Genomic DNA, 23297 nt, shown 5'->3' on the forward strand with positions numbered 1-23297 from the left:
TCATTTATCTACTGCGCCTTATTAAATGAGTACAAATCTGTTTGATACTTTCCAAAACAATCCACATTAAACTGACGGATCTGTTTCTTATGAATCGCACATCAGGGCTCAGCGTCCCATGCAGGTATTTCACATCAGGGCTAAGTTTCCCATGCCGGTTGTTAACATCAAGGCTAAGTGTCCCATGCAGGTAGTTCACATCAGAGCTAAGCGTCACGTGCCGGTAGTTCATATCAGGGCTAAGTGTCCCATGCAGGTAGTTCACATCAGGGCTAAGTGTCCCATGCAGATAGTTCACATCAGGGCTAAGTGTCTCATGCCGGTAGTTCATATCAGTGCTAAGTGTCCCATACCGGTAGTTCACATCAGGGCTAAGTGGCCCATGCAGGTAGTTCACATCAAGGCTAAGTGTCCCATGCAGGTAGTTCACATCAGAGCTAAGTGTCCCGTGCAGGTAGTTCACATCAGGGCTAAGTATCCCATGCAGGTAGATCACATCAGGGCTAAGTGTCCCATGCAGGTAGTTCATATCAGGGCTAAGTATCCCATGCAGGTAGTTCACATCAGGGCTAAGTGTCCCATGCAGGTAGTTCACATTAGGGCTAAGTTCCCCATGCAGGTATATCACATCAGGGCTAAGTGTCCCATGCAGGTAGATCACATCAGGGCTAAGTATCCCATGCAGGTAGTTCACATCAGGGCTAAGTATCCCATGCAGGTAGTTTACATCAGGGCTAAGTGTCCCATGCAGGTAGTTCACATCAGGGCTAAGTGTCCCATGCAGGTAGTTCACATCAGGGCTACGTGTGCCATGCAGGTAATTCACATAAGGGCTAAGTGTTCCATGCAGGTAGTTCACATCAGGGCTAAACGTCACATGCAGGTAGTTCACATCAGGGCTAAGCGTCCCATGCAGGTAGATTACGTCAGCGCTAAGCGTCACGTGCCGGTAGTTCACATCAGGGCAAGGTGTCCCATGCAGGGAGTTCACATCAGGGCTACGTGTCCCATGCAGGTAGTTCACATCAGGGCTAAGTGTGCCATGCAGGTAGTTCACATCAGGGCTAAACGTCCCATGCAGATAGTTCACATCGCGGCTTAGCGTCCCGTGCAGGTTGTTCATGTCAGGGCTAAGTATCACATGCAGGTAACGCAAATCAGGACTTAAGTGTCCGATGCAGGTAGTTTACATTAGCCTGTGCGTTCCACACAAGCATATCAGGGACGACACAGGCTGCTTTTATGGAAGGTTTTGTTTGAAGGAATTCTCTTCTAACCGAAAATCGAGTAGGCGGAAAATGTCGTTCCTAATTGTCCTGTGCGGATTGCTTATTTGTTATTGTCCATGGCAGGTAGTTCGCACGAAAAAGAACTATTATATATACTAACACTTTAAAATGCTGGTACTTTTTCTTGTGAACAAACCTTTTTCCAAGTCAATCACATTAACCTTGGCTGAACATGGTAATGACCATATTAATTTATAATGTATGCCCCATGCAGGTCGTTGACATCAGAGCTAAGTGCGCCATGCAAGTAGTTCACATCAGGGCTACGTGTGCCATGCACGTAGTTCATATCATGGCTAAGTGTGCCATGCAGGTAGTTCACATCAGGGCTAAGTGTCCCATGCAGGTAGTTCACATCAGGGCTAAGTGTCCCATGCAGGTAGTTCACATCAGGGCTAAGTGTCCCATGCAGGTAGTTCACATCAGGGCTAAGTGTCCCATGCAGGTAGTTCATATCAGGGCTAAGTGTCCCATGCAGGTAGTTCATATCAGGGCTAAGTGTCACATGCAGGTAGTTCACATCAGGGCTAAGTGTCCCATGCAGGTAGTTCACATCAGGGCTAAGTATCCCATGCAGGTAGTTCACATCAGGGCTAAGTGTCCCATGCAAGTAGTTCACATCAGGGCTAAGTGTCCCATGCAGGTAGTTCATATCAGGGCTAAGTGTCCCATGCAGGTAGTTCATATCAGGGCTAAGTGTCACATGCAGGTAGTTCACATCAGGGCTAAGTGTCCCATGCAGGTAGTTCATATCAGGGCTAAGTGTCCCATGCAGGTAGTTCACATCAGGGCTAAGTGTCCCATGCAGGTAGTTCACATCAGGGCTAAGTGTCCCATGCAGGTAGTTCACATCAGGGCTAAGTGTCTAATGCAAGTAGTTCATATCAGGGCTAAGTGCCCCATGCAGGTAGTTCATATCAGGGCTAAGTGTCCCATGCAGGTAGTTCACATCAGGGCTAAGTGTCCCATGCAGGTAGTTCACATCAGGGCTAAGTGTCCCATGCAGGTAGTTCATATCAGGGCTAAGTGTCCCATGCAGGTAGTTCACATCAGAGCTAAGTGTCCCATGCAGGTAGTTCACATCAGGGCTAAGTGTCCCATGCAGGTAGTTCACATCAGGGCTAAGTGTCTAATGCAAGTAGTTCATATCAGAGCTAAGTGTCCCATGCAGGTAGTTCACATCAGAGCTAAGTGTCCCATGCAGGTAGTTCACATCAGAGCTAAGTGTCCCATGCAGGTAGTTCACATCAGAGCTAAGTGTCCCATGCAGGTAGTTCACATCAGGGCTAAGTGTCCCTATGCAGGTAGTTCACATCAGAGCTAAGTGTCCCATGCAGGTAGTTCACATCAGGGCTAAGTGTCCCATGCAAGTAGTTCATATCAGGGCTAAGTGCCCCATGCAGGTAGTTCATATCAGGGCTAAGTGTCCCATGCAGGTAGTTCACATCAGGGCTAAGTGTCCCATGCAGGTAGATTCATATCAGGGCTAAGTGTCCCATGCAGGTAGTTCATTTCAGGGCTAAGTGTCCCATGCAGGTAGTTCATATCAGGGCTAAGTCATGTACATGTACATGAGCCGTGCTCGGTGAAAAGGGCGTTATATGCATGTGTGAGAAGTGTTGTCCCAGATTAGCCTATGCAATCCACACAGGTAATCATGGACGACACTTTCCACCTAAACTGGATTTTTGCGGACTGCACAGGCAAATCTGGGACGACACTTTACGCACATGCATTTAACCCCCTTTTCACCAAGCACGGCTCATGTATATGACATTCACATTAGTTTTTGCATTAATCACTTTATGTTGAGCGCTTATATCCGATTAAGGGTTAAAGTAGTAAAATGAACCTACTTGGAGAATATTGTAGTTCCATTAAGTACATGAGAGCCTGATGACCCAAGCTAGACTCTTATTTGTTGATTATATATGTAGTTAGTATATCCTAAGCTATAGAAACACATTTAAACTTAAGTGTTGATGCTGTGCAACTACTTTAAAATTATCAACATGAGCAGCGGACATGTTAACGTCGGGTTTGTTTAGGTAAGCAAGAAGCGTTTTTTCCAATAATTGCAAACACCTTGTGGTTGTCACCAATTGTAATTAAACTTGAAACGCCGCAACTGTATACACATGAAGAATTATCAACTGTATAAAACAGAATTAACTGTAATTTAAACATCAGACAGCACACTTTGGTTAAATGTTTTTAGACAGTTAATACAAATGTTATATAAGCGTCCCGTAAACACAGCCTAAAATGAATTGCATGAAAACTTGACAAAAATAAATATTGATGTTATTATAGGTCATTGATGTAACATGTAGATAATGTTAGCCAGAAAAGGCAAATATCTTTTTCCGTCAAAGGTTTTTGTGCTTGCAAACGGTTTATTTCGCCAGTAGAGATGTATCCACATTTTGTGAAACAGTGCTAACATTATTGTTGAAACGATTATCAACCAGTCTTTTAAAAGGGTCATATTATGTATTTATAAACCTATCCTACTTGACGCAATCGAATTGCAAAATAAGTCGTAATGTTTGATCGCATGATCTACCCTATATCTATTGATATAGCTATTTTGATACATTTAGAACCCCTTTGAACCATTCGTACCAAATGACATAATCGCACAAATAACAGTAATAATTTTCAATGAAAAAACAACACTTTAACTAAGTTTGATCAAGGACGGGATGTAATTTTCAAATGGTTTTTCTTCCCAACAGATCCATATTCAACAAGATCAACCTCGCGTAAGTTAAAATAACTTGAATGAAAAGTGGAATTACCCTTTTTGATTAATCGAGTCATGCTGTTACAGTATCATTCCATACTGCGCTTTGCCTACTTAACTAGAGAGGTTTGAGTCAACAACGTCATGATCATGTAATATTCATTAACCTAGGCAGCTATATCATTATCATAGATAGCTATGTCATCATAATTATCATAGGCAGCTATGTCATAATCATTATCATAGACAGCTATGTGATTATCATTATCATAGACAGCTATGTGATCATCATTATCATAGGCAACTATGTCATCATCATTATCATAGGCAGCTATGTCATCATAATTAGCATTGGTAACTATGTCATCATCATTATCATAGTCGGCTATGTCATCATCATTATCATGGGAAAATATGCCATCATCATTATTATAGGCAGCAATGTCATCATTATTATCATAGGCAGCTATTTCATCATTAGTATCATAGGCAGCTATGTCATCATCATTATCATAGGCAGCTGTGTCATCATTATTATCATAGGCAGCTATGTCATCATCATTATCATAGACAGCTATGTCATCATTATTATCAAAGGAAGCTATGTCATCATCTTTATCATATGCAGCTATGTCATCATCATTATAATAGGCAGCTATGTCTTAATCATTATCATAGGCATCTATGTGATCATCATTATCATAGACAGCTATGTTTTAATCATTATAATATGCAGCTATGTCATCATCATTATCCTAGGCAGCTATGTCATCATCATTATCATAGGCAACTATGTCATCAGCATAATCATAGGCAGCTATTTCATCATCATTATCATATACAGCTATGCCATCATCATTATCCTAGGCAGCTATGTCATCATCATTATCATAGGCAACTATGTCATCATCATTATCATAGGCAGCTATGTTATCATCATTATCTTAGCCAGCTATGTCTTAATCATAATCATAGGAAGCTATTTCATCATCATTATCATAGGCAGCTATGTGATCATCATTATCATAGGCAGCTATGTGATCATCATTATCATAGGCAGCTATGTCATCATCATTATCATAGCCAGCTATGTCTTAATCATAATCATAGGCAGCTATTTCTTCATCGTTATCATAGGCAACTATGTCATCATCATAATCATAGGCAGCTTTGTCGTCATCATTATAATTTGCAGCTTAGCAATCGTTATTATCATAGCCATTTATGTTTTCATCATTATGCAATCATCATTATCATAGGCAGTTATGTCATTAGCATTATCAAATGAAGATTTGTCATCCATCATTATCATAGATAGCTATGTCTTCATCATTATCATAGGAAGCTATGTCACCATCATTATCATAGACAGCTATGTCATAATGATTATCATAGGCAGCTATGTCACCATCATAATCATAGCCAGCTATGTCTGAATCATAATCATAGGCAGCTATGTCATCCTCATTATCATAGACAGCTATGTCTTCATCATTATCATAGGCAGCTATGTCATTATTATTATCATAGGTAGCTATTCAGCCATCATTATCATAGGCAGATATGTCACCATCATTATCAAAGACAGCTATGTCTTCATCATTATCTTAGGCAGCTATGTCATCATTATTATCATAGGCAGCTATGTAACCATCATTATCGTAGGCAGCTATGCCATCATCATTATCATTGCCAGCTATGTCCTTATCATAATCATAGGCAGCTTTGTCTTAATCATTATCATAGGCAGATATGTCATCATCATTATCCTAGGCAGCTATGTCATCATCATTATCATAGGCAACTATGTCATCATCATTATCATAGGTAGCTATGTCTTCATAATTATCATAGGCAGCTATGTCATCATCATTATCATAGGCAGCTATGTCATCATCATTATCATAGCCAGCTATATCTTAATCATAATCATAGGCAGCTATGTCTCAATCATTATCATAGGCAGATATGTCATCATCATTATCCTAGGCAGCTATGTCATCATCATTATCATAGGCAACTTTGTCATCATCATTATCATAGGTAGCTATGTCTTCATCATTATCATAGGCAGCTATGTCATCATTATTATCATAGGCAGATATGTCATCATCATTATCATAGCCAGCTATATCTTAATCATAATCATAGACAGCTATGGCATCATCATTATCATAGGAAACTATGTCATCATCATCATCATAGGCAACTATGTCATCATCATTATCATAGGCAGCTATGTTATCATCATTATCATAGGCAGCTATGTGATCATCATTATCATAGGCAGCATAATCGTCCTCACTGCCATGATATTTGTTCATAGTACGACATTTACAATTGAGAAACAATCATTTTCAAAAATCGGATATCGGCGTAATGCCGAAAAATTATCTAAATGAAGAAACAATCAGATAGCAATTGAAAATTTAAATATGCAAATACAGAAACAAGCAGGTTTAAAATATAACCCGATATAACACGATAGTTCGGTCCAGCCGTTTGTGTCGAGAGTTTGGACGCGTTTTAGATGACTCTTGGAAGCCTTGACAATAATGACCAAAGTAATATTTATGATAAAACAACACAATTACGCAAACAAACGCCATAGTCATTGTTAAAGTTTGTAATATCCTTAAAAGAAAACTTATTGGTATTGACATCAGCCTCTGTTTCAATTGACGAGAGCCAACAATTTACAACAATATGGCAATATGGTTAACGAAAGCATGAATCGGACCAGAATCATAGTTTATGAAGGGCATCCGCCATTAATTGAATATTGCTAATATAAAACTCAACTATTAACAAAGAATGCAATCTCGCTGCGGCGTATTTATGGAGGATTAGTCTACAAGTGCTTGTTTTTTTAATTAAATACTCATCAATCAAGTAAGTCTCGATAACGTATAATTTTACAACAATCATTATTACCCAAAAGAAAATGGTACACAATACGTTCAAATATTTCGTGACAAAAACGTTCTAAAAGATTGCCCTAATTATATCCTTTTCAATACTCGGAGAAAAAAATATGGCAAACATTGATCGATTTCTATACAACAAGTATAAACAGATATTATGGTATGTTATTACAATATTTATTGTATTTTGACACATATACACAATTATCTTAAGAAATGTTTATAGCAGTGCCATCGATTTCATTATTTATTTCATAGAAAGTACAGAGCTTTCATCAAGCGTTATTAGCCAGAGAAAAGAAGTGATCATGGAAATTAGATTAAAAAAACCTCTATAGAGGCTAACAGAAATTCTGGTTTATAGTTTGTAACCTTCTACAATTACAACAATTAACAATTTAATATTGTATTTGAACAATTGTAAACAATCTACAAAACACACGGATCTAAATTTCACAAATCCTTTTCATGTCAGACATAAGACGAAGCAATTTATCTGTTGATTTCATCGGTGTCCTGTACATTGTCATAAATGTGCAGTGTATTGGTTATAATATTTATTTCCTTTACCTATCATATAGTCTAAACCTATTTATTTTATCTCGATTGCAAAGAAGTTCCTGGATTTAGAACAAGCACTTGGTGTATTTTGGGGAGATCTGAAGAACCCTCCCAGAGTGGGAACCCCAGACCTCCCGGCCGCTAGGCGGACACCATATCCACTACGCCCCGGCGACAGTTTAAATGTTAAAAGACATCCGTCTTACCAAATATCGGCCAGTTGTTCAAAAGAACATAGAGTGACCAATAGAGTCAACAACAACTGTCTCGTTGATAAAGGATATAATTTATGTCTCAATTAAGTCTCAATAATTGACGGTATCTTCGCAATCACTAAATATCACATGACAAATAAACAAATAGAAACAATCAACATTTTGCCGCTTATGAAACGTGATCAAATAGAAAATATAATTTAGATATTTATGTTTCATGGAAATAATGAATGCAACCGAAAGCTGCTTTTTATTAAACACTTAATACATATTCGTTTATCAACTTTATATAAAACGCTCCTTTCAATAAGGTGTCGCTGATCTCAAGTCATAAACATGCAATAAAACAGTCAATTTTTGTTTAAATCCAAAAAGGAACATTTTGTGGAAGAAATATCAATTACATGCACCATTTAGATGAAATCAAAATTAATCTTATCGCGCATTTCAACACATACGAAGTTAATCGTGATAAATCTTTTTCCGAGTAACAGGTTAGAGAGAAGCCTTTGTCAATTTCAGATTTTCGAGAACTCTTTTTTGTGGTGTTCTTTTAAGAATTTAAAAGATTGTCTCACGTTATAATCATAGATGGATTTTACTAATAGCGACCAATGTAATCGATATTTGAAACCCCAATCGGGAGTTAACATCTTCTTATGAGTTATCTTGCGTTACCGGTTTTCAATATGCCAGCAATGGAAGTATACGGCTGTGAGGATTTTTCCTAGGTTACAATACACACTTTTAAAGGTTACTTGAAAAGGAGTGGTGGCCGATGCAACATGTTTGTACGGTGTGCCTGTAAATTCAATCACCTATAGGGGATTTAACCGATGCAGGTTTTTTTGTTGTTCTAAGAACCCATATGTCGATATTCAAACAGCGTTTGTTCGAGCTACCCGTATATCAATACTCCACGAGGGAAGGTAGTTGATACAGGTTGTACGAATACCCGTTATCGTTACAATTAGAGGGGATGTAACTGATGCAAAGTTTTTGTACGAGGTAGCCGCATGTCGATGCTTTAAGAAGGTGGGTACTCGATGCAAGTATTGGCACTGTTGGATCTGTAACAGCAAGTGTCAGTCACTTGACATTACTCTAAAAAGGTTAGGAAGTATCACGGACACCGTGGGCATCGTTGTTAAGAATGCTATATAATGTTATGTGTCAGCAGGTCTCAAATGTATGTCAAATGTCAATGCCAAATAATTTAACAGATAAATGCCTATGTTTTATGACACTACCATGTTCCCAAATGGTAAGTTAAATACATTTGTGTTTAACCCATTTATGACTAGCGTCTAGAAAAAGGCCTTGGCAAACAGCGTAGACTCAGATGAGGACGTCGCATGATGCGGCGTCTCATCAGGGTCTGCGCTGTTTGCATAAAAGAATTTCTGTAACAAATATTCTAAATATAGAAATAATTATACTAGACATCCCTAATCTTGGAAATAAATTGATCCAATTTAGAAGGATGGGAGAGTCCACTAGGCATAAATGGGTAAAACAGCGCATCATTGGAACCCAAACAGCGCATCATTGGAACCCAAACAGCGTATCATTGGAACCCAAACAGCGCATCATTGGAACCCTAACAGCGCATCATAGGAACTCAAAGCAAATATCGGTCTTGTAACGAGCCGTTGATAATTTAAGAAACAATCATAAAATAAACATATTTTATAATGCTTTTATTAATATTTTACAATATAATACAAGATAAGAAAACATAAATGCCACATCTTTGTGTACCGGGGTAATAACTTCTGACTATTATTTTCAATAAGTTTAGCACCTATTCAATTTCGCTACATCATAAATTAAAACAGACGTATAAATGTATGTGAAAGTAAATAAATACCATTATGACACAGTTCCTTTTCACAAAACACATACCGTTTTAAACTAAAGTTAACCGTACACATTTAAAATAAAAAACGATTTCCTATACGTAGATTGAATCAAACTTCGTGGTAAAAAAAATGGTTGACAGGTCCTTACTTACTGGTGACAAATATTAAATTTAACTGTCTCGAAAAGTCTTTCAAAACGGTTTAACCTGTAAAATGCAAGAAGTTATAGCTTTTCGTTGTGTTCAATATTGCATTTACAGTGCACAGTGTTATCTGTTATTTTTTGTATTTGGATTCAGTTTCTGATCTTGTCATGATTGACAAATGAACGTCCGCGCCTTTATACCGCAATTGCCGTATCACTTCGTATGTGTTTACTTTATCCTATTACCGCACAATTATTTATTCCATTTTGCTTTTTAGAATTGATAGTTATTACATAACACTGATAATGATTGATGCTCTGATACTATAGTGCAAATGATGTCATATGGACCTCGTGATTCTTAAATGGGTCTTATGCCGAATGTTGTCAGTCTATCCTCAGATCAGCTTGCTCATTCGCGTCAATTTGCATCAATATCTATATAATTTGATCGGTGTTTAAGATCATTGTTTCTGTATATCTTTTTAAGGCACACATAAAAAAATCAATTGTTGGTCTAAGCTTTCTTTTTGCAGGAAAAAACTTACACAAAAAAGTAATTAAGTTCAAAGGCACGATTCGGCGTATTATTGTTTGGAAAAACTAGCCTTAGTGTGTAAATCATACTATATCAGATTATCCGTAAGACGCGCTTATTTGGAAAATATTATGCAGATTTTTAAGTGTTGATGTCACCTGTGTTTAATGGAACCTTTAATCATAATACAAAGTTCGTTACGAAATCACACAAAGTAAGGAACAGTCGGGAAACTGTGATTGTAGGACATAAGCCCCCCAGGACAACCCCCCCCCCCCATGAAAAAATGAACATTTGGACAATTGCCCCCCAGTAGAAATGACGGGTAGGATATAAGCCCCCCAGTGCTTATTTTGCATCTGGATATTTGCCCCCAATGCTTATTTTAGAAGTGGACATTAGCCCCCCAGTGCTAATATCATATGTTGTTTCCATTAGACTAGTATATCTCTGTATTTGGATTCAGTATTATTTCATATCTCCTAAATATATAATCATAGAAACTTGGATCATTATAATTCGAAATAAAAAAGGTCCAGAAACTCACTTCAATTGCCTAATCTTAGGTAAAACAAACATCTTAAAGAATTTGAATTGTTTTTTAATTAATCAATCAAAAGGATTATCAGCTTGTTAAAGTTGTGACATGTGGCTTTGACAATATACTTGTTAATGAAAATTAAAGGCTTCTGTATTTAATCAATAAAAAGGATTAAAAGGTGGTGATAACTGGACATGATTATCTGCTCAATCGAGTAATGTCATTTAGAATTAGGCACTGGGGGGCAAATGTCCACGTCTAAAATAAGCACTGGGGGCAAATGTCCAGATGCAAAATAAGCACTGGGGGCTTATATTCTACCTGTCATTTCTACTGGGGGGCAATTGTCCAAATGTTCATTTTTTCATTGGGGGGTTTTGTCCTGGGGGGCTTATGTCTGGATCCCGGAAACTGTTCATGGACGACACTATACGCTTGTACAGTATATTTCGTTTAATGATGTCTCTTCTTAGAAAAGTTATGGATTATGCGGAATGTGTCTTCCATATAAGCCTGGGTTCACTGCACATGATAATGTGCACTTTACGCAAATGTGTTCTTCAACATTTGTTATGGTCAAATATCCGCTCATCGCATGACACATAGTATCAATTAACTGGTTATTGAGATCTTCTTATAGCTCGCAAGTTTTGACAAGCAACTTCTTGAGGTTATCTTTTTCCCTTGGCAGTTTCGTGATTACGCTTCGATTCTAACTGATGCTTGACGTATTAGGAGTTCAGAGTATCATGCATATACATTACAAATTAAGTCCTCGTTGCATATCTTACGTGTTTGCAGATCCAACGCAGTCAAGGGTAAAAACAAGTATTTAAAAAAAGCACAGTTAGATCGCTCTTTTTGTGCAATAACATCAAGTTTATTTCGCCTATCTAATTTGCTGAGTCTCAGGGTGTCTATATCGACACAAATATGAAATAAAAAATATGTCACCATGAATTATTATAGATAATGAAGTTTTTTCAATATAGAATAGTTTTTACACATCGACAATCTGGCAATGCTCGAAAAGGGTCTGTGTTAAAATACGTACAAACTGAACCATACACTTGGCTTCAACTGCATTATTTAGTAAATTGTGAAATGACTGCTATAAAACAAATTAATGAAGATAAAACGGTGCACATTTAGAGAACTTAAGAATAGTCAAAACGTTGTTTGTTTTTACTTTCGTTGACGTGTACAATCTTCATACAATTAATGCATGGTCATGTGTTTTTGTTTTTTTATCATTCTAAAAGGAATGCACCTAATATATTCAAATTCAAATATTAAAGTATATCATCAATTAATATAAATTACATAAAATATAAGTATTATTGTAACAAACCCGAGTAATATTTAGTTTTTTCTACCTTTTGCGACAACGTAATCAAGAGCCGTACAGTGGCAACGAGCGTACATCCACAACCGACCGTTTGTCACTACAACATGTTCACGATGTCATAAGAGCAGTGGGCTGTTCTGTCCATTGCAGATCCATGTCGTAACCTGTAAACTAAACTACAATCGACAGTTAGTATTGCTGTACAAGTAAAACAATAGTGGTCCAAAATAGAAAACAGTAAATGCGCTGTTTTTATCCAAATTAAAAAGCTCAAGAATAACATAGTCTGGCATAAAAACACGTATTAATACGTGTTAATATTTTGCTGAATTACTATGAGGTTAATAATTCGTTAGCTATATGATAACGTTCAAACATATAAACTTGCTATCAAAGTTCATGTTACAACATTTATTTACAGTTGCAAACAAGTTTTAGTTTGTTCTTTGATGCAAGCATAACAATTATGAAGATTTAAATAGTGTATTATGAAGATTTAAATAGTGTATTAAGACATCATTAATAATCTACAAGACAAAGGTTTCATCAATGGCAAAACTCATTTCATGTTAGGCGGTATACAAAAGATGAAGCAAATCTTGTTTTGTTTTCATCGCAGTCCTGTACATACCAACAACAATGCGGTTTATTGTGTATACTATTACCGGTAATTCGTTTGAGTGTTTGCTTTACATTTGATGTATAAATGTATCTACAGACACGTAGTAAAAGCAACTATCGGGCAAAACGATTACCAAAAAATCCACAACAATATATACATAAGCTTTTGTGTATTAAATCAGTAGTAAAGTCATAATATGAAATCATAAAAGTACATCCAAAATCGCCCCGTAAAAATATTGGCCAGTTGGTCAAAAGAACTTAGCGACCGATCAAGTCAAGGTGGTCAGACAAAATGGTCTCGTTGATAAAGGATATGAGCCGTGCTCTGTGAAAGTGGGTTTAATGCATATTCGTTAAGTGTCGTCCCAGATTACCCGGTTTAGTCCGCACAGGTAACCGAGAAACGTGCTTATGCGATATACCCGTATATCAAAACTCGGAGAGAGGCAAGGTAACCGATAAAGTTGTTAGTACGAGTTACCCATATATCCATACTCCGAGCGAGGAATAGTAACCGATACATGTGTTTATACGAGCTACCCGTATATCAATACTCCGAGAGAGGAGAGGTAACCGATAAAGGTGTTTATACAGTCAAGCTATCCGCATGTCGATGCTTGAATAAGGTTGGATCCCCGATGAATTTTTTTTTGTACGAGCTACGCGCATGTCGATATTATAAGAATGGTAGGTACTCAATACAAGAATTTCCCATTTTGGATCGGTAACAGCAAGTGTCAGCCACAAGATTAGAAATTATCACGGATACCTGTGGACATCGTTGTTAAGAATGCTGTTTGATATGTGTCAGCGGGTCTAAAATGTATGTCAAATGTCAATGTCAAATCATTAAACTTATACGTGTCTGTGTTTTATGACACTGCCCTGTTTCCAAATAGCCAGATAAATACATTTGTGTTTAAATAACACATCCTTATAATCTAAAGCCAATGTAGATCTTGTAACGAGTGCGTGTAAATTCAAATAAAACAGACATATTTTAGTATGTTAGTATAATTAAAAAAGATTAGAAAACATAAATGCCATATCTTCCTCCAACGAGCTTGTTACTTCTGACTATGGTTTTAAATACATTCACGACATATTTGAATCCGCCACATCATAAACTAAAACAGACGCTTTAAATGAGACGCGTTCTGAGAAAACTGGGCATAATGCATGTGCGTAAAGTGTCATCCCAGATTAGCCTGTGCAGTCCGCACAGGCTAATCAGGGATGACACTTTCCGCTTTTATGGTATTTTTCGTTATAAGGAAGTCTCTTCTACACAAAAATCCAGTTAAGGCGGAAAGTGTCGTCCCTGATTAGCCTGTGCGGACTGCACAGGCTAATCTGGGACAACACTTTACGCACATGCATTAAGCCGCGCTTTTTCAGAACGCGTCTCAAATGTATGCGTCAAAACCAGATATACTTTTATGATAACATCCGATTTCCCAAACATACTGTATTCAACAAAAGTTAATCTTTTAAAAAAGCATTTTTAATTAAACATGTTTACTCAGAGATTGGATCAAACATCATGTTAAAAGACATTATTGGTTGACATGTTCTTGCTTTCGGGTGACAAATATTAAAATTAATCGTCTTGGAAAGTCTTTGAAAACGGTTTAAACTGTCAATCGCCAGAAGTAATAGCTTTTCGATACATATTCATAGTGTTCAATATTGCAGTTACAAAGAAATGCACGGTGTTATCTGTTAATTTAGTTGGTACAAGTATTTGGCTGCAATCTCTGATCTTGTCATGTTTGACAAATGAACAACCGCACCTTCATATTTCAAGTGCCATATAACTGCGTATGTGTTTACAATACCGATATCCGCGCGATTTTTTTATTGTATGTATGCTTGTTAGAATTGATATTTTTTTTCTTTACACTGATTATGTTTGCTGCATTCGCGCAGTCTGGCAATCACTCACCCGGTCCGCTAATGAGACCACGAAACCTTGCGTGATGTTATAGCGGACAGCGCACATGTCATATGACATAAGACACGTTTTCGCTTGACGTGGCGAATGTCATAATTTAAAATCTATTAATTTGTATTTCATCTGAATATGAATTGTTTGTGAATGTTCTTTCGATGATGCTTCATTTGATCTCAAGTGAAATTTTATTTCTTTTTGTATTTTAGATCTAATAAAAGTTCAGTTCAATTTTAGATTAGTGTTGGTTTGCCTATAATAACCAACTTTAAGCACAGTGTACTTATATTTTCATATTTTGAGTCCTTATACATTGCAAAACAAGATACGCTTATTTTAAGAACTACCATTATGACGATAACATAATATGCAGTTGACTGTTGATATTACAGCTATCATGTAAGATTCAACCAATGTCCTCATATAACCGTTTGATTTATATATATATATATATATATATATAGATATATATATATAGATATATATATATATATATATAGATATATAGATACATATATATATATATATATATATATATATATATATATATATATATATATATATATATATATATATATATATATATATATATATATATATATATATGATCTTGCATGAGTGGTCGGTTTGTATGTAATTTATCAAACAAGTCATCTGAATAAAGATTCAAACGAGGCTTGTTCAATACAAAATGACCACGAACCTAAGATTCTATTTATAACATGACCAACAAATTTTCTTTTTATTTTATGCTCTTTTCGCCGTTTATTTTACACTGTAGAAAAGTTTAACTGAAGGAATTCACTGGAATAATGACGTCATTTCGTCAAAAAAAAAGACGTCATTTCACACTTATAAGATAAAATAAGGCAAAGCCTCAAAGCGAGCTCGATTTATGTTTAATAAAAGAAACTAACAAAAAACTTTAATAAAGATGATATTTAAATAAAATTATTATAGGCACTTCCAAATAGATGTGGAGTTCGTAAAGACTGGTAATAATATAGGCACTGGTATAAAAAATAAGGAAATGAACTTTTAATTATTATGTTAATCAGCAATTAAACAACAAACGGGCCATATTAAAGGGTTTCATGTGACCTGATGCACAGAACTTTTAGCCCAAAACCCCACCCAAAACAGATTGTCACACTATCAGTAGCCAGCCTTGCAACCACAGGTTTACCTATGAAGGTCAGATTGGGATTCGAACCCGAATCCACCCATGAGCCATCTGATGATAATGATCATATGATATTGGCCTGGGTTGCTCTTCCAATTAAGCTATCTGACCTTTTGAAAAATATATAGGTAAACTGCAATGCTGTATAATAGCATGATTACCTTGCTAACGAAAATTTTACAAAGAATTACATTTAATTGATATTTTGCTATGATTTAGAACAGTATATTGTCAGTTCAAAAGCTCACATGAGGTAATGTTTGAAAAGCCCACAAAAGCTTCTGTTTGTAAAAATGGTGCTAATATAGTTGAGATAAAATCACCTTATTTTGCACAAATCTGGTAAAATATATATGGTTCGAATACCAACTGCGGATAAGAGCAACAGAACAGTCCTAGTAACTAAATAACTCTTATATATTTATAAGTAATCATCTAACCCATAAAGTGACCTATACTTCGATAATTATGTATACCTGAAGAGAAGATATATCGAAGGTGAAAGTTGCGTAACACATCAAACTATAAACAAATTGTGCAGCAAACAAAGATTGCTATATTCCAAGGACATATATATTTATCTAGTATGTATGTCCTATGCATTACCTCCTTAAAACACTAAACAATCAACTAGAACATACAATGAAAAAATGTAGAACAGCCAATTGTTGCTACCTTCTCAATTATAATTTTCAGGTGCACATCATCGTCACTGGCATCAGTAATGATTTCTCCATGTTGCATACAGTACTAGATTTCCCAAGGGCCAGGCAGCATATTTGTTGTATTTTCCTTTTTGAGCATTTATAGTCAAAGTAATTTCAAATTACCTTAATTGAAGAATAAATGCAAGGTAGGTCAGCGATAATTATGTCACCCACCAAATTTGTTTATTTAATACCATTGATATAACACTTTGATAATTTACACTTGTAAGTATATATATTTTTTTAAGTACCAAAATACTAGGATTAAATTAATTTGTATATTCCTAACTACTATTTAAAAGTCATTTTGGTTAGCGACTGTCACGTCACCCACCGTACTCAAGGTAGCGACTATCACGTCAGCCACCGTACTCAAGGTAGAGACTGTCAAGTCAGCCACCGTACTAAAGGTAGCGACTGTCACGTCACCCACCTCAAAGTTATTTATATCTTATTTGAATTTATGTTTTAAATATGGTTAATCACATTTGATCACATCTTTTGATTGCTTGAATCAATCACATTTTGTAATATCTATAAACATTGCACTATTTGTAGTAATTATCAAATAATTAATTTAGAATGTTCTTTACCAGAAAGGTTAGCTCAGATGTCAATTAGGGCACTATCTCCCTCACTATGAGATATTGTCAAAGGTAGCAATATTTGTTTGAATCATGCCATTTTGTGAGGCATAAAAATTAAGCGAAATTCTTGTGTTTTTTTTCAATAGACGAGAATAGATATCTAGAATATTATAACCACTGATATATAATTTTTGATGAGATAATAAAGTTTGGTCATGTTGAAATGATACTCAAATGTGATTTACCACCTTTAAATTTAAATGTTATGCATGACTTAGACAGTGAAAGAAAAATAAATACACTATATGAAATTATTATGAAATCGAGTATTTGAATGTGCAGGTTGTTTGGTACCTGGGTACATGCCAAACTAATCGTTTGTTGTTCCTCAATGGCAATCGTCCAATAAATAATAGCACTTACTTGTTTTGTCATCATTTTTAATAAAAAATGCGAGTAGCCGTCGGTGTTTACACTTGCTATGTACACACAAAACGGTGACGTCATTCGTTACTTGGATAAATTTGGTGATGACGTCATCCAACGGGGAACTTCCGGAATGAAGACAAATGTTTTACACGAAGAATGCTGATGCGTTGTTCGGAATATAGTCACAATAAATACAGAGAAGAATTTTAGAATATTTAAAAGCCGTAAATGTGATCATTTTTATCTATTGTATCATTATGATCAATCAGGAGACTTATTATAAAATGCCATAAAAAAGATAAAAATAGAACACGCATATACACATACAAAAACATGAATTTGTGAAGTTGAATGTGATGACGGCGGGAAAAACACGCCAAAAATAAGTATAAAAGAAAAACATTTGATGCGTATAACAGTAAAATAAGAAACAAATGTGTTTTACACACAGGTGAAAACATACATAGTACGGGAGTCAAGACCTTATGGCGGAGAAGGGGTGGAGGTGGGTTGTTAATTTCGACCATATTGGATTGCCACGTTAGTCTAGAAGGATCCAACGGGCCACAATGGCCAACACTGAATTTGATTGGTCAAAAGAGCCCATGTGACCCCACACTGAGGTTATACACAAGTAATTAAATATAAGGCTTGAACCAATATAATGTTCAACAATTAAGAAATCGTACAATGACATAAAATCTTTTTTGTGTGCATAAAATATTATTAATGTATTGTCCTCGGTGGTAATGAAAAGGTCATAGACCGGCCGGACTCGTATGTCTTGAAGGAAAGAACAAACACAATATTGTTGATTGAAAACGGGCATTTATTATAAAATGCCATAAAAAAGATAAAAATAGAACAGATTCTTTCCAGAAAGGCATAATTGGTGGTAAAAACAAGCCACAAAGGAGACCGGCACGGGAACCCCGCCGCCCATGAAGTACGGGAGAGGACCGCAATTCGAAAAGGGGGTAGTTGCCCCTGAATTAATATAAACATAGCCTTACGATAAAGGTCAGGTAATGTGAAAATTAAGGACAAATAAGCATTATAAGCTTTGATTTGTAAAGAGCCCCTAGGCTTTAATCATCCATCTGCTTATAAATAACAAATTATAGAACATAGTGAGGTAAATTCATTGAAAACAATAGGAATGGTGTTTAACGATCACTAGAATAAGCATAACTTAATTATATGTGTATGCTCCATAAGAAAAACACTGCCAAAAAAAATCAGTGTTAATAAGAACTGCATAACCTAATTGTCAATAAAATTGACTCAGACCTATATGTAAATAATTGGAGCTGCGACCTTAACCGGTCAGACATAAAACAACCAATATTTTTATAAAGTATAAGCACTAGTAAAAAAGGTGAAAGACTACCTGCAGCCTTTAACTGTCAGGGAAACATAACTTGTACAGCAAAACAACAAAAGTAAAGTAAGAAAATGCACACTTAAAGGAGTAAGCAATCATGAAGAAAAAACCATGTATCTGCGGCCTTAAACTGTCATACAACAAAGGAGATATATCCGACAAATAATGGCTTTAATAAACAGCCTTGTTAAAAGGTGAAACGTTTGCTTGCAGCCTAAAACTGTCAGGTAAACATAAATTGTACGGCAAAGCAACACACGATAAAATAAGACAATGTACCGGTAAAAGAGTCGGCAATCAATAATATAGTATACTCCCCGATCCGAGCACTAAACCGCCAGACAACATAGGAGATATAAGCAACAGATACTTGCCTTAAACAGCAGCCTTATTAATAGATGAAAAATTACCTGCAGCCTTAAACTGTCAGGTAAACATAAATGGTAAAGCAAAGCAACGAAAATAATATAAAAAGATGTACCGGTAAAAAGTAAGCAATAATATAGTAAAACAATGGATCTGTGGCCCTAAACCATAATGTATAGGAGATATATACAACAGATATGGCCCTAATTACAGGCCTTTGTTATAGGTGAAAAATTACCTGTATCGATAAGAAAGTAAACAATAATATGTTATACAATGGAGCTGCCGCCTTAAACCAACAAGATGACCAAACAGATGTATACAACAGATTTTGGAATTAAGACTAAGTACAGGTACCTGTTAAGAGGTGAAAATGAATGTGCAGCTTCAAACTATAAGGTTAACCTTAAATGAACAAGAACCTGACGAAGCAAAATATTAAAATGTAGTGGTTAAGTAGTAAGGTATCATGTACCCAGTGTAAAACAATGTAGGGGATGCCTTTAACCATCAGACAACATATTAAAAGTATTTAACACATATTGGCCATAATAAAGGGTATTGGTAAAATTCTAAATACAATCTGCGACCTTTACCTATCAGGTAAACATAGATTGTACAGCAGAACAACAAAAGTAAAAATATGTACCCATACATGAGTAAGCAAAACATATAGTAAAACAATGGAACTGCATTCTTAAACTATCAGACAATGAGATAAAAAAGACAAACATTGCCTTAATAACAGACCTTGGTAATAGGTAAAAGGTTACCGATAGGGTTAAACTGTTGGGTAAACATAAACAGTCAAGCAACACAACAAAAGCAAATTAATAATTGTAACACATAAACAAGGAAAGCAATAATGTACCGTGTAGTACAACTATGGAGCTGTGGTTTGGAACCGACAGACAACCAGCATCGGCATGAAGTACAGGTACCAGTAAATGAGTGAAAGACCATTGGAACAATAAACTGTCAGTTAACATATATACATAATATGAAAAACCTTGACAAAAGTAAGATTTGGGATGTACTTGAAAAAGAGCGACCAATCAAAAAGTAATAAACAATTGGGCTGCAGATGTTAACTGGCAGACAGTTAAAGATACATATACAACAAATACTGTCTCAGAATACAGGCAATGACGAAAAAGGTTAAAGACTACCCGCAGACGTTTGATGTTGGGTAAAAATGAAAAGTCAATGGACACAACAGAAATGAAATAAAACAGTGGTAAATATAGCAATCGTGCAGTGAGTGTATAAAGAGAATTGGTATGAGTAGCGCCAGCCCCAGACTGGACATATCCTTTGATGGAATAAAAGAGATATGGGAATAGTGGTACATTTAGCAAAGAAATGATTTTGAAAATGTATTGTAACAGCCGCCGAAGATTCATGCCAACGCCCGAACGGGTGTACCGATGTACCAATAATCCAGAGGAATATCTGTGGGAATAACCATATGGAACAGTTCGGGTAACAAACCCGTGATTTAAAACGTGAAAGAACTGGGCTAACGATTATCGCTTGTGAGTAAGCAAAGTAAAAAGGGTAATGGATTATGATGGAAAATATATATGTAATGGTTTTCGAGGACAAAACCTAGGAAACGTATTGATCTTATTTGGTGTGACTTAGTGGAGCATGATTATTTACATAGGGATGTGGCAGATCCCTGTGGGGCGACATTCCCTTTAACTCACAGATATGAAAAACTAATATGACCAACAGTAGCTTCAAAATCTTAGACCCAGAAGCATCTTTTGGGAGATGAAGATTATCGGGCAGAAGGCAATTTTATTCGTATAGTACGCCAGCACACAGGTTTATGAACCCCAGGAGTATCACTAGGGTATTAATCAAATGAATTGGTATTTTAACAAGTACCGATGGGAAAGATGTGTTGACACTAGAAGTATTAGAAAAACTACCCGTAAAGATTGGCATATACGGTAAAATTGGCACATACCAATCAGAAAAACAGGGACAATAAGTTAAAAACTTTTGTCATAAGAAATAGAAATAAGTTTAGTTAGAGGGGTAGAGTAAACCCAAACGATGCCTGACTGGGCAGAAATTAAAAGATAATTATATGCATGGCATGTCCAGATATCCGAATCAGACAGAACATGTAAGAAGTACAAGCATGACCTGATCTGGTACCCAACTTAGGTAAAATAGCTCCTTCGTAGAGAACTATAGTATCAATATCAGCCTAAACTGAATAACTAAAATCCTGCAGAATATTGAAAAATATAAGCATGGACTGAACTGAATAACTAAAATCATGCATAAATTTAGTTCCTTCGTAGAGAACTATAACCTCAATATCGTCCTGAACGGAATAACTAAAATCAGGAAGAATACTGAAAAATATAAGCAAGGGTTGCATAAAACATAGTTCCTTTGTAGAGACCCATAACATCAATATCAGCCTGAATGGAATACTGAAAATCAGTTTGAATATAGAAAGATATATGCACAGCCTGAATAAATATAGTTCCTTCGTAGAGAACTAAAATCTCAATATCGGCCTGAACGGTCCAACTAAAATCAGGCTGAATATTGTGAAATATAATAAGCAAGGCCTGCATAAACATAGATCCTTCGTAGAGAACTAAAATATCAACATCGGCCTGAACGTTCCAACTAAAATTAGGCTGAATATTGGAAAAAAATAATTATCAAGGCCTGCATAAACATAGTTCTGCGTAGAGAACTATAACACATAGTTCTGCGTAGAGAACCATAACATTCATATCAGCCTGAACGGTATAACTAAAATCAGGCTGAATAATGGAAAATATGATAAGCAAGGCCTGCATAAACATAGTTCTGCGTAGAGAACTATAATAACAATATCAGCCTGAACGGTATAAGCAAAATCAGGCCAAATATTGAAAAATAAATAAGCAAGGCCTGCATAAACATAGTTCCTGCGTAGAGAACTATACCAACAATATCAGCCTGAACGGTATAAGCAAAATCAGGCCGAATATTGAAAAATATAATCAAGGCCTGCATAAAAATAGTTCCTTTGTAGAGAACTATAACATCAATATCAGTCTAAACTGAAAATTTAAATCAGGCGTATACATACTTACTTCGGAGAGAACTAAACCATTAGTATCAGCCTGAGCTGATAACTATAATCGGACATAACATTAAAAATGTATAAGTATGAAATGAGAACTAAAAAACTGAAGTTTACTCGATAAAACACAATGTTCTGAAGAGTGAAGTCTTCCTGTTTCTAGCCGTAATTATGCGTCCGGGTCCTTCGTGGTTTAATGTAGTGTTCAATAGGAAGGGCTGGAAACGTGCCTTATCGCCCCATTGTAGTACTTGTACAAGAAGTGCCAGTCAGTGGACAGGTCCTCTGTATTGGGGTGTAGAGATGTAGGCAGGTTTAATGTAGTGTTCAAAGGAAGGGCTGGAAACGTGCCTGATCGTCCCTTTGTAGTACTTGTACAGGAAGTGCCAGCCTAACGGACAGGTCCTTTGTATTAGGGTGTGAGGTAGGCATGGCCTGAAATGATAACTAACAGCGTGCATATATTATAAAACCAGCAGCATACAGAACAGATGATTAAAATCATTTAAACTTGGTATAATCTTGAAAATATAATGACAAATTACAAAAATTACATTAATATTGCGAAAGAGATTATAAATAATTGTCTCCAAAATCCTAGTGTAAAATATACTGTGAGTCGAAAACATAATCAAATGTTAATAAGAGCCGCTTTTTTATAATTCATACAGTATATAACCCATGAGTTCAAGATTGTGAATATGATTCACATTGTTTATGACTTAAGTACATAAAGACACATACCGATAAATGATAGTATATTAACTAGCGAGCATGGCTTTTAGTGACAATAACAC

The 23297-nt window shown here is 36.0% G+C and overlaps 1 long non-coding RNA gene across 1 annotated transcript in view; it reads right to left on the minus strand.

The window, feature by feature from the left end:
• LOC127874511 (uncharacterized) overlaps positions 1-12324 on the minus strand; it is a 126584-nt gene extending 114260 nt beyond the window's left edge. Inside the window, exon 1 of the long non-coding RNA XR_008046959.1 lies at positions 12198-12324. This is a non-coding gene — a long non-coding RNA (uncharacterized LOC127874511). The remainder of the gene's footprint in view (positions 1-12197) is intronic.
• Between the last annotated feature and the right edge of the window lie 10973 nt (positions 12325-23297).

This window comes from Dreissena polymorpha, chromosome 3 (assembly GCF_020536995.1).
Source record: "Dreissena polymorpha isolate Duluth1 chromosome 3, UMN_Dpol_1.0, whole genome shotgun sequence".
Classification (NCBI taxonomy): domain Eukaryota; kingdom Metazoa; phylum Mollusca; class Bivalvia; order Myida; family Dreissenidae; genus Dreissena; species Dreissena polymorpha.